Source organism: Lycorma delicatula, chromosome 2, assembly GCF_047948215.1.
Source record: "Lycorma delicatula isolate Av1 chromosome 2, ASM4794821v1, whole genome shotgun sequence".
Taxonomy (NCBI): Eukaryota; Metazoa; Arthropoda; class Insecta; order Hemiptera; family Fulgoridae; genus Lycorma; species Lycorma delicatula.
In genome coordinates this window covers 101,056,129-101,072,728 of record NC_134456.1, presented here as the reverse complement: position 1 = coordinate 101,072,728, position 16,600 = coordinate 101,056,129, and positions in this window count along the sequence as shown.

The window sequence follows — 16,600 nt, the reverse complement described above, 5'->3', positions numbered from 1 at the left end:
CTATTTTTGCCATTAAAGTTATTTATAGTTAGGATCAGTTCCAATTAGTCGCCGGAACCATAAGTAATTTGATAAAAATAAATAAATAATATGAAGAGATCTTCAATGAAATCTCTCAAGAAAGATATTCAATTATAAATACATACAAGTGTATGCATTTATAATTATATATCTTTTAAACAAGTACAAGTAATCTTATAGGTATAAACAAGTATATACACTCATCAGTCCAAAACATTAACAAGTCGTCCTCAGAGGCCTGAGTGGTAGCTTCTCGAAGTCTCGAGTTTGAATCCCGGTCTGGCATGGCATTTTCACATGCTAAAAAATTTTCATTTTTTCTTAACCTCTGAAGCAATACCTAAATAATTCTTACAGTTACAAGTAAATCGCTAAAAAAAACAAGACAAACGAGCCTAAATAGTTAAAATAAGATTATAAAAATAAATGGTGAAACATAATATCTCAATTTCGAAGAACATCGAAAATCCAATACGTGCAGCGGCTTTAGCCACCGAACGTCCACACTATTACCCAGGAGGTTAACTACTACATAGAGTGTTTCTTTAAAACCGCGACGTCTATGATGATATATTTCTTAACATTTTTTTCTGAAATCGCGGTATAATATCGTTGTTACTCCCGCTTGAAGTACCCCACAGCTAGATTACGTAGATCCAAATCAAATCGGTTTCAGGATTTTTTTTTAATGCAACTGTTTGTTCGATAATGATACCTGCTACCCCTGCCTAGCAACCTGTACATCTCCCAGTGTTGAGCTGTTTCCGTTTCTCTCATAGTTGAGTCCTTCACGTCAGAGGCGATCTAAATGCAGACTCCGGTATCACACGCTTTAGTATTCTGGATAAAAACGCTATTAAGTTGAACTGAGGGCAGTCACCCCTCTTCATCGCAAAAGTAATATCTACAAAATTTCCCAAATTTACCTTCATCTTCCATTATATATATATATATAAAACTGTAAATAAAATTTGGCTCCCTCCCCTTTTGACTGCAATCGGCTGAACCAAAAGTGTCCAAAAAAACCCAAAATTCAAAAGAATTTGGATTTTGGACTTTTTCTTAACTGTAGTTATAAGCCCTCATCGAGAGCTTTTCAACGATATATCATAAGTGGTACTTATTTTTGTTGGTTCCAAAGTTGTAACGAAATAAAATTCTAATTAATGAAATATTTGGATCTTACAAAGCGAAGGTACATCGGTTAGAATTCGACTTCCCCTCCTTTTTTTTTATTTAAATATATTGCTTTATTAGTAATTATTAATTTCTGATTGTAAAAACGTTTCTACTGTAAATAATAATTCAATAATAACAGTAAAAAAAATATCAGAAGTTATTAATGGAATAAAATTTTACGTACTTCCATTAAAAAAAAAAAAAAAAAAAAATGTGTAAATGTAGTTTAATAAGCGTACAAGGAAGTCATGTGTTATCCACATCAAATTTTTTTATTAATGAATCTCAAATAAAAGTTAGTAAAAATTAATTTACCATTAGCTAAATTAATTTTATTAATTTAATTAATTAGCAAAATCTTCAATTTCGTACTAGGTTCTTGGATGGAGCTTGGAAGCGAAGGGTTAACACAATGTAAGTCAAAACACTTTTTCAACATTGCACCCGCTTTCCACTATACCACGGTCTATGTTCCCTGACTTGTGGTAATCTTACTAATTATCTATTTATGTTTTTCCTTTTGTTCCAGCTTTCTCTTTCTAATATTAATGACTGCAGCTAATTTACATTTACGAAGTACAAGAAGAAATCTGTTTTTTCAGCAGACGTTCGAATTGTTCTTCCAAATCAATTGGCTCACAGTTCTTCATGGAATCCTTTACGACATAGGTAAAACTTGAAGTTGAAAGGTGTGCGATACCGTGATGATGATATTTTATTCTGTTGACGTAATTGTACATAAAATTAATATTAGCTAATCGATGTGGGAAAATCCTTAAAAACCGCCTATTAAATACGAAATCTATAAACGTCTAAACTATTCCTGCTAAAAAAAATAATACTATTTTGTTTCAAATCTTGTCTGTAATTATTAAGAAAACGAAATAAAAAACTAAAGTTTATAAATAGATTCAACAAGCTATGAGATTTGACGTAAGTTTAAGTAAACCGAATAATTATATTATTATTAACCGACTCATAAAATTTTTTTTTCAAAAATATGTTTTTATATATTTTTGAATCCTAAGCTATATTATTCAGTTTTATATAATTTTCAATACATCTACATAGATTAAGATTTAATTTTACTCTAAGTTTCAAAAGAACGCTGAAAAATCTTGTTGAAAGGAAACATTTTCCCTACAAATTGATTATGTAAAGATATACTTTTAAACGGATACTGGATTTGCCGATCATTCTAGGAGCCTGTCCACCTTGTAGAAGGTTAAATTAAAAAATTAAATTACTATTTGAATAGTATATTTTATATAACATATATATCTGTTAACTTACTTTTTTTTATATTTGTGAGGCGCGTGACTGAGCAAATATTAATTGTCATGTTTACAATTAAAATAGGATAACATCCATTAGGGTAATGAAATGCGACATTTAGGTGAATAATTAGAAACTACATATTGAAATATTAGAGAATAATATATTAAAAGTTACATTATTGACTAAAATTACTAAGGAGAATAAATAAAATTAGAAATCAAAATGAGGCAGGCAGGTAAAAAAGGAATTTTATACAAATAAGAAGTTTGCTAGCATCTATTAGATACACGAATTAGAATGACTATCATAAGATATCTTTCGGAGTGTAGAAACTTATTGTAAATAAATATATACGGACATTACGAAAAGAAGAAAGGAAAAGGAGCCTTTCAAATACAAGGTAGAATATAAGGGAGAAGTTGAAAGAATTTTATAAAAAGACAAAATAGGTCGGTGAGTCATACGTAATGATAACTCAGGTTTAGCTAATCTTACGGTAGAGTAAAGGCTGTAATGGAATTTCTGATCAGTGAGTTGAGGACGTAGGATATAGTAATTATGTTGAAGTTAAATATATTACGATAAAGCAGCAGTAAATGAAGAGTAGCCATTAAGCTAGTCAAATGATCGACGATTTGAAATAAAATCTGTTTTGTTTTTTAAGTACGTTTAAATTAAAAATCAGTTTTATCTAAAAATATGTAAATTCTACGTATCACGCTGGCTGTATTAAATATTACCCGTAATTATTAAAAAAATAAAAATAGAAAAATAAATAATAATACTAAATTTTATGAATTTATTCGATTCGAAGATAAATAAATAAAATAATAGGTTGGATTTATAATAAATTGTACGAATCGGGTGAATAGAAATTTACTTGTATACCGGTGTAGCTTAAGTTGCGATCGATAATTTGTTTCTCTACCAGGACCGTTGCTAGAAATATGTGACATAGGTTATAAGGTCATATGTTTGCGAATACAGCCCTGATATATCAAATATAACCTACAATGTTTTACACTACCGTACGATGTATAAATTTATGTTTTATTGAAAAATTGAATTTTTTATGAATTAGTATAAATAAAACTTCAAACATAACGGCTGTATTTTAAGTTAGTAACTACCGCGATAAAATTTATTTTATAAATTCAAATATTCATTATTTTATTTATCATATAATGTTGAATTTACTTCGAAATCTTCTTTCCACGGGAAGCTGCATGTTGTTTTTTTCTTTTGAAAAGTAAACTGTAAAGATCTTTCATTAATATAAATTCTACTGGGTTGTTATATTTTACTTATTTTTATCATGTAAATCAATGGATTATTGTATAAAACATTTTATTGATTTTTATTTTGTTAAATCTATGTTATAATCAGCTCGATAAATAACATGTGATCGTGTTAAATCATTCAAAATTATTTGACTTCGATCTCATTAGACTAAAAAAAAAAAAAATGGTTTTGTGTCTATGTTAATTGAGTTGCATAAAAAGTTTACTGTGCGGTTCTGTCATGAATTTTTCGTGATAACCTTGAGAAACGAGTCGTTTACATTACATAAGCCAGTTAATTTATTTATTTCTTTTTTTAAGGATAGACTGTGCTAAAATCTTGTTTACAATATAATGGTCGGTATAAAATATTATGGTAATATATGATTCGGTTCAGTAACAAAAATAAAAAAATAAATATTACTAATGATAAACTGAATTTAAATTACACTATTTTGCAAATTTTCATGTAAAATAATTTTTTTTATTCTTAAAATCCAATCTAATGATTATTTTGAGTTAAAAATTTTATAATTATCTTCGATTTTCTGTTATTTAAAATAAAAAAATTTGTATTTTAAAAACAATGTTGAATCTAAATGTATTATTTTTAAAGAATATTTTATTTATCGTAATTTACGATTGGGAAATAAAATTGTTATAAATAACATTTAAATCGATACAAGTAATACATTATATATTAACATTATGAGAAATTAATAAGTAAAAATTAATTCAAAATAGTTTATAAAAGATAAACTTAAATAGTTGTATTTTTAATTTGTAACTTTTAAAAATGTAAAATATTCTAGTTTTTTTAGGCTGTATAATTAAAAGGTAAGTGCAACATCATTTTTTATTAATTATTATTCCATTCAAGAATAGCCTAACTTAATGGGTGTAAAATATTATTGAAAAATATTTTTATTACTCGTACAACCAAATACATTGTCATTAAACTGTAGCGGAATTTCTAACAAAAATAGGGTATTTTAATAATTCTACTTGCAAATTATAAATTATATGTATGTTTTGCTATTAATAAATAAACTTGAAATCTATTCATTTGATGATAGACATTTAAAACTGTTTAAAAAGAACCATTTCATATTTTGAATAAATTGAAATGGCCTGTTTGTTTAAAAATATAAAAATGACTTGGTTGACTTTTTATTCCGTAATTCAGTAAAAATATATATGATTTTTAATACTGCCATATAAGGGTAAATCGATAATTTCATAATCAACAAAATGATGGAAAAACATATCCCAAAAATAAAAATAAGAATTTCCGTTAAAATAGATTGGAATCTATCAGAAAATTTCCTGTTAGAAAACAGTCATCAATATCCTATATGTTTTAGGAAGAATTTACTTAAACATATATCGTCACTAAATCTATGGCTGTAGCTTTATCTAATAATATTCTTTCACATTAATCTCTAGTAACAGATGCAGACAGTACATTCACTATGCAGCGTTAAATAAGGTCCATTTCTTAGTATAACAATTAATCTTGTTCTAGTTTGATTCCATCGGGATTTTGTATTATACTAATAAATACTCCGTTTTAATTTTGAAAACCGGAAGATCGGTTGCAAAATTATAACGTTTCCGAATAACAGTGATTTCTTAGATTGCGAGTGTACCTGTGCATGCAAAAGTTAGCCTTCTACCTACTAACAAATACCCCGTTTCAATTTTAAAAATCGGACGATTATTTGCAGAGGTATTATAAGAGCATCCCATTACACCATTGCAACTCTCAAAACAGCGCCCCATGGGGCACCCCGTTCGATGGTGATGATTGGTCTAGCCTCGTGAAAGGTGCTCGCGTCACGTCACCACTGTAGCTTCACACGCAGTCCCCATGAAAAACCCATTATTATTAAACAGAAATCTTTTTAATTTATTATTTTATTTAACGTAAACTTAATTTTATAATTTTTGTGATATTATTCGTTCCATTGATTCGACTCAGGTCAGTTCAAACCAAGCTCACATAGTGATACAGGCTCACAGTTCATTAATTAAATTCATTAAAGTTTATGCTTCAACTGGCAGATCTCCACTACTACTACCACACACACACACACACACACACACACACACACACACACACACACACACACACACACACACACACACACACACACACACACACACACATACACATATATATATATATATATATATCGGTTCAGCCGTTGAGATGCTACGGTGGAACAAAACACACCCTAAACACATTACACTCCTTTTTAGACAGTCGTGTAAAAACAACACAAGACGTTATACCTGTTTGCTATGTAATTTCTACCGGTTTTCATCGGCTCCAGATAATAGCAATTTTAAAAATAACAGAAACTTAAAAAAAAAACGATTTTACTTTTACTGATACATACAATATAACTCTTCAATGACAAGCTTTCACTTCTGTGGCCAATATAAGATAACATTAATAAGTGTGTTATCCTTAAATTTTATATTTAAGGTAATAACTTCTTAGCCTTATTTGTCCACATGTGTAAGAATTGTAAGCGGCCATTAGCTGATGTTATAGTCGATTTATTAATAAAACTAGCTGCAGGGCGTGCCTACAACACTCCTATTATGATATGTGTGTATATATATATGGCTAGTATGATATATACTTCAAGTACAGATCTTAAGTTAAAAACACAATATAGATTCTTACATGTGATCATTAAATAGTCAATACAAATTATACATAATACATGTACAGATATAGCTAACCATATACAACAATCAATGTAATACCTAAAACTAAACATTATGTAAGTACTAAAAGATAAAAACAAAAATACAGAGTATGTCACACCAGAAGCGCAACCCGCAGAAGATGCACACAGTTGTTACTCATTTCACAGATATAGTACCTACCTAAAATACCAAGGTACCCAGGCTGCCATCCAACACTTGTGCGAAGTGCCCGCAGCTTCATTGCGCAAGGCGACACCCACGCGCCCGGGGGGGCCTCCTAGGAGCTCGGCCGAGGGCCTGTTCGCCTACGTGTCCTCTAACGCCTAGCTCTTATGCGAGTCTCTCCTAGGCAATTAGATCCTGCAGGATTGTCCTGGTATAGTCAGCGACAGCCTTCCAGTTCGTCTCCGATTGCAATAATATATCTTGCACTTCTGGTGTGAACATATCCTCTTTATGTAAAACATCTAATAGATCTTTTCTCTCACGATCGTATCTTGCGCACTTAAAAAACACGTGGTAGGCGGTTTCCTGCTCGTGACAGACTGGACATTCATCGGAATGGTCCAGGCAGAACCTGAACACGTAGGACCTAAACCCTCCATGGCCCGTCAGGAACTGCGTTAAGTAATAATCTAGGGAGCCGTGGCGTCTGCCGCTCCATCGCTTGACATCTCTAAGCATAAGATGTACCCACCGTCACTTCTCGTACAGGTCCGATCTCCGCTGCCATATGTTGTTCATCTCGACCGTTATGTTATTATTTTGCTGCCTTCTCTCTTCTGGTGAGAGAGCCCTAATCTCCCGCATCCTTCTCCGTTCTCAACCACCAGGTCGATAGGAAGAAATCCCTCTAGAACCTCTGCAGCCGCTCCTGAGACAGTCCGGTACCGGATATGACTCGTAGACAGCACCGTCTGTGATATGTCGCCAGTATTCCCCTGTATTTGGCGTATAGCATAGCTCCCGCCCACACCTCTGTCCCGTACAGTAGTGTGGAGTGGGCCACGCTTACCATTCTTATCTTAACATTAAAAAAAATCCCCTAAATTCTCCCATTTCCCAAAAATCTAAAAAACCTATCATTTTATTTATCGCATCTTTTTTTTAACCGAGTTATATTTTATTTCTTCCTAAGCATAGTAGTAAAAAAAAAACCTTGAAGGCAATATTGGAATGGGGGAGCCGAGAAAAGTTAACTTCTGATTTTTTAAATCTTTAAAAAAAAATTGTTAATTAATTAAAATTTTTAATAACAATGATATTACAATAAAATTTCATAAGTATTCATGCCCACCCTCAAAAAAGAAGGTAAATTTTTCATGTATTATGTTTTTCTTTTATAAAAGTATAAACAATCGGTACTAGGAATGTGTAATAACTTTGTTGTCAGCTTGTTTTTAAACGTAGTATAATTAGACAGTACTCTAAGAATAACAAAAAGGTTCTATCGGTTCAAGATGATACACTTATAATCAATTAATATTATATCTATTTATCTTCCAAAAATAAAAATTTAAGTGTATTGACGTCATTCAAGCTTAATTCTTGAACGAATTAGATTATGATTATTCTGGTCGTAATCTTTATTCAAGCTAGGATATCCATTATTTTATAAACATGAAAAATATCCTGCTTTTAGAAAAGTTTAGATGCTGTTTTCTTACTTGTAAGATCGTTTTATTAAAAACAAAATATAATAATAAAATAATTCGTTCTTTATGAAACATTTTAACAATTCTTTGTAATTTTTTTTATAAATTATGTAATCCTGGTTTTGCATTCGGCATATGAAGCGCAAGATTAAAATCGGTATAAATTGTCATCATCATACTTAATTCAACACAGCTACAGGGATAGTAAACTAATTGTTTATTATAAAATAAATAAATACAAAATGTAGTCTTTAACTGCAGAAAACTATATGGTTTATTCATTATGTCATACAAATTCGTATAATTTTGCATGGGAATTGATATTAAATATTTCAAGGATTACTATAAAGATTATTAGAATAACTATTTTTTGTAATATATATATATATATATATATTGGTGAAAACTGTAAATTAAGTAATTAATAAAATTTATTTACAAAATCAGATAAACTATAGTAATTTGTATTTCAACATGCAAACATGACATTAGTTACATTATTCCGTACGTTACAAGATGTGTTCTTATATATTACATTATATTGTAATATATTTATATTGTAAACAAAAAAAATGTATACGCCTTAAAATCTGTTCCATTTAATTTTATTTTCTCGTCTAGATAACACTGTAGTACACTATAGCTCTAGAAGAGCATCTTTTAAATTTTTTAAAGAAATTAAAAAAAAAAACTAAATTTAAAAATACAAATGTGTCTTCAAGTTTTGAAACTAATTTTGATAAAGTTTTGCATGAAAATACTTCATCATACGGATGAATTTAAGCTAGTCATTAATATAAAATATCCAGAACCCGAAAATCCTAAGGAATCCAAAAAAATCAGATGAAAATTTTCCGGATGTTAATGTTCGAATGTACTTGTGTATGTTCGGTTTTAGCCTCTTAAATCATCTTATATCTTCAGAAATGCTGAACCGATTTTGACCAGACTTACTCAGATTACTTATATATATATATGGGTGGTGGGGGGGGGGCATTGATGCCATTAAACTTTCGTTTTAAAAGGTTAAGGGCGTGAGGCTTTAGAGCAAGGTCAGCTCAGTATCTTGAGATTTAGCCTAATCAAGGTCATTTTTTCTTAGGCATATTTATTAACGATTAAAAAATAAAGAATATTTGCAAAAATACTTATTTTAAAATCGCACTCCATCCCAAAAAGTTCTGTTGTAGTAGTCTGCTATGTTGTGACATCACAGGTAAGCGGTAGAATAAAATAAATGAATAATATTTAGGTGTAAAAAAGTAACTCGGTCTGGCCGGGTCTGGAACTTGATCACCCGGTTGACTCGGTACCTTGTACGTTAAGCCTCGCGGCTACACCAGTCTGCTGGCCGTACAAGCGAAATTTGTCTATGTAAGTTGTAAAATTAAACTGGTTTAGTTAGTGCCGCATCCGCGCGAATTAAATACGGTATGCGCGCGCGCTTTGTTTAGAATCGTTAACTGAATAAACGAAAAATTATTTTATTTAAATAAAATATAATTTTAACCCGCCCGACACAACCCTCAGTTGTAGGACTTTCCCAGAACTCGGTTTCAGTAGAGTCAGGCGAATGTCCTACAACCGTGTTGTCGGGTTTTTTTTTCTAATAACGTAATTATTTAACTATTTACGAAAATATTTTACCGTAATAAAAAAAAAGCTTGGACTATGCTTACGAGTTTTTTTAAAGTTTTAAAATTTTACATTTTTTACGTTTACCTCGTCGAAGAAAGTAAAAGGCGTAAATCGTAGTTTTAAAGCGACGTATACGCATTAAACTATTTCCTTCGTAAAAATTAGTTTAACAATTTCATTGATATTGGTGGGAATATAATTTACGGATTAATGAAAGTTTTTTTTACGTATTTCAATTTCTAAGCGCTAACTAATTTAATTATCAATTTTTTTTTAAATTTTTAATTCATTGTTTTAGATAGTTAATAAATAATACTATTACCTTCAAAGGCAATAGTTGCAGTATCATCATATGATTATTTACCTGAGACAGATCTCTTTCATCTTGTTCATCTACATTCATCGGTATTTGGTGGTTCCAGCTGAGCTTTTGAAATTCCTGTTAGCTTTTATTCTTTTTAGATCGTCTCTAATTTTTACCACTTTCCTGCTTATGTTTTCGTTTTTATTAATCCTATTGCTTTGTTTTAATCGATTCTTCTTCTCTCGTGGTATCTTAACTTGATATACTTTCCTTTTTAAAATTTTTCTAATTTAGTATCTGCTAACTGAACATCTGTTCTTATTCAGTCCCGTTCTTACCTCTTTAATTTTCGCTTTTTTAGTTCATTTAATTTAGTTTTCTCCAATCGATCGCATATTGACATTATAAAGTAGTATATTTGTGAAAAAATTAAACGATAGATATTAATAGAGATTTTTTTATTCTATTCGCTACTTCAATTATTCGAAAATAGATCGATTAAAAGGTGGATCGATATTAAAAAAAAAGGTTATTATTCAGTTAGTAAGATTATTATTTTATAATATTGATATTTTACGTCACTGAATGGGTGTTTGTAGGAATAGCAGGTTAGTTTGTGTCAGTCTAGTGGCCTGCATTTATTTTATATAGCCTAGTGGAGCTGAGCGTGCTTAAAAGCTTATCTTCTTTCTTCCCATCGGAAGTATGCGTGGTTTGTGATCGTTTGGGGTCACGCAACCGTAAGAAACAAGAAGATCATTCTTACTTTAAGGTGATTACTTGTGTTGGTTTGACGAGTTCGTACAATTTTATTATTATTAATTTTGATTACGTCATTAGTGTGCGTTATGTTAAATTATACAAGAAATTATGTGGATATACTCGTATTTACAAAAAACCGTATTTTATTAATGCAATTATTTTTAATAAATGCTATTTAAAAGCGCATTTTTTGTTTGAATTAAAAATGCTACTTCAATAAAACAGGTTTGTTGATGCATAAATTGTCCAGATTCCGCAAAGAACTGGAATCAGTTATTTACATTAAAGAATATATATATATATATATATATATATATATATATAAATATAATTTAATATGAAATCAACATTGTAGGCACATCTTTAAATATGTCTTTACAAATGAATAATTCTTTCGATTTATTAAAATGATTATCAGAAGTTTACGAGTTAAATCCTGAAACAAGAAAGTATTAATAATAAAATTTTATTTATAATTATTCGGCGTAAAAGAAATAAACCTTCGTCTAGAATATCTAAATATTTAAATTGAACTATTTTTTTCGATGTTTGTTATCACTTCAACATAAGTTGGGGGAAAATATACTATTTGTTCGGTTTAGGTTTGTATGCCTAAATCGATTTGCGTTCTACACTTTCATTTTATCTATAATTTTAAATTTTTACTGGTAAATAGATATCATTCCTTAACCGGGTTCCACTTTCAAGTTAAAGATGTACATAGTTCTGTTAGAATTTAACAACCATTGTGTATACAGAATGATTCGAGAAGAACGTAACACGATTCAGGATTTGTTCTATTGGTGAAAATAAATATGAAAGTTCAAATAAATGTCGGTTCTGAAATGTTTCGTTAGCTATTGTCGGCTGACGAAAGATTTCGGCCTGATTTCTGCGCCTTCGATAGAATTAAGCCAGACTGTAATTCTTGGGACCCAAATAAAGAGGTAAATGAAATGCTTTTATTCGAAATCTGTCCTGAAAAATTAAAAAAATATGTTCCAGAAGTGTATTTTTAGTATTTTTTGAGTAAAAAACAAAAGATTGTGGTCGAAAACACGCTATTTTATGTTTGGGATAATATAACTTTAATAAATGGGTAATAAATTCAGTAGTTTTAAATAAAACTTGTAGAGAATTTGATTCTGAGTAAAATGCTACGAATAAGTCCACATAAATTAAATACAATATACATATATGTGCATGCGTGCGTGCATTCGCGTGCCTGCGCGAGTGTGTGTTTTAGTTAATTTCTGTTAATTTTTTTTCGTTGCAGATAATTTTTTTTTCCCCAATCGTAAATATTAAGTTATGGATAACAATTAATCTCATTGTATGCAGTTTGTCATTAATAATTAATAAAATGGATCGAATGTAATTTTATTAAGAGAAATTTAATGTAGAGAACTCTATATATATATTTATAACTAAAAACTCTAGTCAAAGTTTCTTAGCCTACATGATTTAATTGTCTGCTGTCAAAAGTGTTTGAAGAATTAACAGAACTTTTTTTTAATACCCAACAACAAACAAGCGTAAAAAAAAATTATTTCATTAATTGTTTTTTTTTGTCTTCAGTCATTTGACTGGTTTGCTGCAGCTCTCCAAGATTCTCTATCCAGTGCTAGTCGTTTCATTTCGGTATACCCCCTACATCCCACATCCCTAACGATTTGTTTTACATATTCCAAACGTTGTCTGCCTAAACAATTTTTTCCATCTAATATTAAAGCGACTATTTCAGGATGCCTTAATATGTGGCCTATTAGTCTGTCTCTTCTTTTAATTATATTTTTCCAAATGATTCTTTCTTAATCGATTTGCCGCAGCTCCTCTTCATTTGTCACTTTATCCATCCACCTGATTTTTAACATTCTCCTATAGCACTGCATTTCAAAAGCTTCTAAACTTTTCTTCTCAGGTAGTCTGATCGTCCAAGTTTCACTTCCATATAAAGCGACGCTGTGAACATATACTTTCAAAAATCTTTTCCTGACGTTTAAATTAATGTTTGATGTAAACAAATTATATTTCTGATTGAAAGTTCGTTTCGCCTGTGTTATTCGGCATTTTATGTTACTCCTGCTTCGTCCATCTTTAGTAATTCTACTTCCCAAATAACAAAATTCTTCTACCTTTAATTCTTCTAATGCTCTCTTAAATTTCAGATCTCAGCATTATTTCTCCCATTTCACCCTCTTCAACTTCCTCTTCTTCCTCTATAACACCATTTTCTAATTCATTTTTTCCGTATAACTCTTCAATATATTTCACCCACCTATCGACCTTTCCTTTCGTATTACAAATCGGTGTATCATCTTTGTTTAACACATTATTAGATTTTTACTTTCTGATTATAGTATGTCTTGATTGTCGATAGTTCCTTTTACTTTCTTCATTACTAGCATACTTATATTTTCTACGTTCATCCATCAGCTGCATTATATCCTCTGACATCCAAGGTTTTCTACCAGTTCTCTTTGTTCCGCCTAAGTTCGCTTCTGCTTATTTAAGAATTTCCTTTTTAAGATTCTCCCATTCTTCTTCTACATTTTCTACCTTAAGTTTTTTACTCAAATCTCTTGCGATGTGCTCCTGAAAAATCTTCTTTACCTCCTCTTCCTCAAGCTTCTCTAAATTTTACCGATTCATGTGACACCTTTTCTTCAGGGTTGTAAACCCTAATCTAAATCTCATTATCACTAAATTATGGTCGCTATTGTCTGCTCCAGGGTTAGCTTTGCAGTCGACGAGTTGATTTCTGATTCTTTACTTAACCATGACATAATCTACCTGGCACCTTGCAGTATCACCTTGTTATATGTGCATATTCTTCTATTATGATTTTTAAACTGGGTTTTGGCAATTACTAAATTATACTTCGTACAAAACTCTATGAGTCAGTCTCCTCTATCATTCCTTTTGCCCAGCCCATATTCACCCACAATATTTCCTTCCTTGTTTTTTCCAATGATTGCATTCCAATCTCCAACTATTGTTAAATTTTCATTCCCTTTTATGTGTTTAATTGCGTCGTCAATTTCTTCGTGTACATACTCTACCCCATCCTCATCATGGGCACTTGTAGACATATAGACGTTAACGATCGTTTTCGCTTAAGTTTTGATTTAATCCTTATTACAGTAATTCTATCGCTATGCATTTTGAAATGCTGTACTCTCTTCCCTATCTTCTTGTTCATTATGAAACCTACTCCTGCCTGCCCTTTATTTGAAGCTGTTTTAATTATTCTAAAATCACCTGACCAAATGTCTTTTCCGCTTCCCACCGAACCTCGCTAATTCGTAGTACATCTTCATTTAATGTATCCATTTCCCTCTTTAAATTTTCTAATCTACCAACCTATTTTAGGCTTCTACCATTCCACGCTCCGACTCGTAGAATGTTATTTTTAATTTTCTGGTGACCCCTTCCTTAGTAGTCCCCACCCGGAGATCCGAACTGGGGACTAGTTTACCTCCGAAATATTTTACCAAGGAAGAGCCTCCACCTTTGTTACTTGAAAATGCAGAGAGCTACATTTTCTTGGAAAAAGACAGCTGTAGTTTTCATTGCTTTCAGCTGCGCAGTCCTCAGAAGATTGAGTGATGTTGATGCGGCCGTTTATGTCCTCCTGACCTACGTCCTTAACAACTACTGAAAGAACTGCTGCCCTCTTTCAGGAATCATGCAATATTTAAGTAATCCAAAGGTCACAGAACAAGATATAAAGGGAAGCTTATGACATAATGAGTGTATTACGTTTAAGGTAAATATTACATTTATACATATTTAGTGTTTGTTTTCAAGGAAGGTTGGATGCCCCTGTCTTATGTGACATTTTGATGTATTATTTTTCCTGCTGAAAAAAAACCGATTGTAAATTTTTGTTCTACAGAAAAAAAAAAGAATAAACAAAGATAATTCGTCTCATCATAAGTATTTATATGTCCTCTTTCTGTTTGTTACTATTACGATATAAACACTAATTATACATTTGAACTAATTTACATAAAATTTTATTGAAATTCTTCAATAAATTATGTAAAAATTTGGCTTCCTAATCTTAAACTCATCTTTTTTTATAACTAAAAAAGTGTAAGATGTTTTACCGATTCAATGTAAGATAAGTTTCATTTTTAAACCTGTTTAAATGAGAAAAAAATTAGGTTTTTTTGTTTTTGTTTTTGTTTCATCGTTACTATTTGTAACCATTTTTACGAAATGAACTTCTCTAAGATTATTTTGATAGGAAACTACTTATTTTTCGCTTTTTTGAGATATTTCCTGATACACGTTTCCTTTTCTACTAGTTTACAGATTTAATATAGATAGTCATATTTCATCCTGATTCTCAGATATCACTATTGTGAAGATAGAGATAAGAAAACTTGGCGATAATAATTTATTTATTATATAAATATATATATCTAACATTCTATTGAAAACTTACGACAACCCAAATTTGGAATAACTAATTAATTTAATATTTTTTTATTCTTTGAAAAATTTCGGTTAAGATTTGAATAAAAATTACTGTTTCAGTCTTAAATTTTTAAATAATAAGATTAAAATAGTTAAGGAAATTATTAAAAAAAAACAAACAAAATAGGTCAGTAGAAAATCTTTAAATAAGTAGAAAAATTGTTTAATAGTTTTAACCAGAAATATGTTTTTATCTCACTTCACAAACGATTATGAGGCATTTCCTTTGGTATCCGATGAAATATTCTCTGAATCTAATATAATTTTATTATAAAAGAACTAATTTTTCATTATTTCCGTTAAATAATAATAAAAAATAAATCCTCATTAAATTTTATAACGCTTTTTGTTTTAAAAATAAAAATAGTATTTTTAATAATTTAAATGTACGGTGATGTAAAATATTAGTATTTACGTAACGTATTTAATATATTCAAGTAAGTAAAATATCATTTTATTACGATGTATTTTGAAAGCTATTTTCTCATACCTTTATACAGTCTAACCTATTGTGTGATGACACACACTATCTTAAAGTAATCTTATAATACATAAAATTAGTATGGTAAATGATAATATTTAAGGTAATTTGCGTTTAAATGCAAATAAGTAGTAACTTTTTCGTGACTAATAATTATCCGAATAAATGAATGATGGATAATCGATCATCTACTGTTTTTACAACCTTCAGGGGAATTCATGCATCATGCATCTTTTAAGTTGTGTGCTATTTTGTTTATTTATCTTGTAGCTTAAGAGTTACTTAAGAATATCGAAAGATATAGAAATATTTCTCGTATTTAAAATAAAACGGCGTTATATTTGAATTTTCAACCTCTTACTGCTTCATCATTAACGGCATTATTATTGTAGAAAGTAAAGCTTTAGATTTGTATGAATATAAAAATAATAATTTATTATTTATTGACAGTATTTGTTCAATAATTATCTTTGCATATTTTTTTTTACCTTGAATTGTTTTTTTTTTTTACCTATCATTAGTTACAATTCTTTGTTTTGCTGATATATGTTTTATTTCTGATTTAAAAGCCCTGAAGAAATACGATTTAGAGTCATAGAAACTGCTGTAAAAAGGATTTTATATCTTTCAAAAATAAAAAATTGAACTTAATACAATTTTGTAATTATTTGTTTTTTATTATAAATACAAAATAAATCTATTTATTACTCTAATAATTCATTTTACCAACAATTATCAATAAATTAAATACAATTATAATATATCTATTTTTTATCATAAAGACCGAGATAAGGTA